The sequence below is a fragment of the Limulus polyphemus genome, unplaced genomic scaffold, assembly GCF_000517525.1.
Source record: "Limulus polyphemus unplaced genomic scaffold, Limulus_polyphemus-2.1.2 Scaffold1085, whole genome shotgun sequence".
NCBI lineage: Eukaryota > Metazoa > Arthropoda > Merostomata > Xiphosura > Limulidae > Limulus > Limulus polyphemus.
Window position 1 is genome coordinate 118,359 of NW_013666695.1, and position 2,721 is coordinate 121,079.

General features: G+C 32.1%; 1 protein-coding gene across 1 annotated transcript in view; it reads right to left on the reverse strand.

Moving 5' to 3' along the window:
• LOC106462056 (protein Jumonji-like) overlaps window positions 1-2,721 on the reverse strand; it is a 115,339-nt gene that overhangs the window by 55,195 nt on the left and 57,423 nt on the right. The window lies entirely within an intron of this gene.

Below are 2,721 nucleotides of genomic sequence, written 5' to 3' on the forward strand. Positions count from 1 at the left end.
TATAATAATAAGTAGTAGTATATATATTATATAATATATATATATATATATATATATATATATATATATATGTGTGTGTGTGTGTGTGTGTGTGTAGGAGAGTGTATGTATTAACGTATAATAACTAACCAAGAATATTATTTATAAAATTCAATTTTCAACATTAATCATCATTCAATGAGTTACATTAACTAAGTTTTCTATGAGACCATTTGATATAACACAATCAGCTAAATAAAATACAAAGAAATAAGACTGTTATACAGTGCTGTGCAAAAGTGTTAGGACAATAGAATATTTTCTCAATATTTCCATTATATTGGGGTAATTCTTCCATGCCATTACAGAATGTAAATTTCAACACTATGGTAATGCTTCACTGATCCCTGTGGACAACTGAATAAGCCTGGATGAGAATACTTATCATTCTTTAGAGTTCCCATATACTTGTATCAAGTGTATGTCATAACGGTTCTGCTTGAATGAACATACTGATCAAATTTAGGGTCTGAAATAACTGCCATGGTACCCCAACCAGTGTCTTAACTATATACAAAGAAGATAGCAAGGAGCTAGCATATGGCACTGGTATATGCTAGAAGAAATCAATTTAATAGTATTCCACAAATAAACCTTGATAAAACAGTGTTTAACACTATATATTAAGTTTTGTTGTCATGCCACGGCCCAAAAGCATAAAGAATTGTCAGTAGAGCAGAGAGTTTGCATAAAAGCTTTATGATGCTGGTTGGACTCTCCAACAAATTGCTGCAGATTTGAAATACTCCCCAAAAACTGTCAAGTACACCCTAGATCGTGATACCAAGACAGGTAAATTTGAAAATAGGAAAGGAAGATGTTAAGTATCTTCGTTTATGCAGTCTTCGGGACAGAAGGAAGACTGCCACTGATCTAAAGCATGAGACAAAAGCCCATGTACCAAATGACAGAAAATTGTCCAGATCTAAGGTATTAAGAACACTCAACAAGAATGGAATATTTGGTCATGTAGCAGTTAAAAACCTTTATTTCAATCTCCAACTATTGTCAACAGACTGAAATTTGCTGAAACATCAAAAATTGGACTATTGGAAAAGGGTGTTATGGATGGATGAGTCCAAGTTTGAAATATTTGGTTCAAAGCGTAGGTTGTACATCCAATGGAAGAAAGGTGAAAGATACTTGCCTCAATGCACAGTACCTACCATGAAGCACGGGGAAGCCAATATGATGGTTTGGGGGTGTTTTTCTGCTGAGGCGACAGGAGATATTTGCAAAATAGATGGAATAATGGACCAGCACAAGCACCATCAGATACTGATCCATCATGGTATACCCAGTGGTTTGTGTTTTGTTGGTAAAGGATTCTACCACCAAGAAGATAATAACCCCAAACACTCATCCAACATATGCAGAAATTACTTAGCTAAGAAAGAAGTTGCTGGAGTCACTCAAATGATGCAATGGCACCCACAGAGCCCCAATCCCAACTCAACTGAGTAGATCTGGGATTTGATAGATCAAAACTTGACAAATCAAAAGTTACTTCCAAAGAAACTTTATGGGAGTGTATTAGAGACATTTGGAGTAAAATCCCAAAGGACACTTTGATTAAATATGTTGCAACAATGCCTGAAAGACTGTCTGCAGTTATTGAAGCAAAAGGGGGGGACATACAAAATATTAACTGTTTGCTGAACTCAAGCACTTCTACTGTGTTTCTGTTGTATTTAATATGAAGATGAATAAAATTTTGATGTTGCCCCTGTGATTTACCTTCCTTTTTTCTTTGAAAGTAGACTGAAATCAAAATTTTGACTTTGTCCTAACACTTTTGCACAATACTGTACATGGTACAAAATATTATTCAATTCCAATTATATTCTTAACTTATTCCTGGGTGTAATGTTTCATTCAAAATCAATTCATTTTTTTTTCACTCCAAGTGGCAATTCTTAATGGTTAGTTTCAATGGGTTTTAAATAGTGTTCAGCTATGGAATTTGTTATGAATAACAATCTCCTATTATGTTTCTTCATATTTTATTGCACTGATTACAGTATAGCTTCTAATACAAAATTACTCATGTAAACTTGACTGATGTAACTGCTTGAATGGTGATCAGTGACAGGAGTTACATTTTTACAATTAAAATTATAATTACCAGATACTGATATATATCTATATCTATGTACATTACACATTTATGCTAGGTCTAATATTGGAATGGAAACAACATATATATATATATGTAGTAATAATGGTTACAACATTAGTATCAGCCTACATCTATCATGTGATCCAACTAACTAAAGTCTCAAATTCATTAAGCATAATTTATGCTCAAAACACAAAATATTTATATAAGTATTTGTATGTTATCATTGTTGTACATTTTTACAAAATGGGATATAAAGCCTAATATTGGTATGTTTACCAATGAACAGTGACAATTTGTTATGGCCAAACAACATTCTATAAATGTTTCACTCTCATATGAAATAATGAAATTCTTTTGATGTAAAAATATTGTTGGAACTAGAAAAGTGAGCTTAATACATAAAAATTATGACAGTCTTTAAGTCACACACCCCTTTTAGTTTTATGAATGATAAAATATGACACAAACAGCCATTCATAATGCTGGTACAAATTTCAGAGCTATAGCAGAAAAAATGACAAAAATATGAATATACATATATATATATATATATATATATA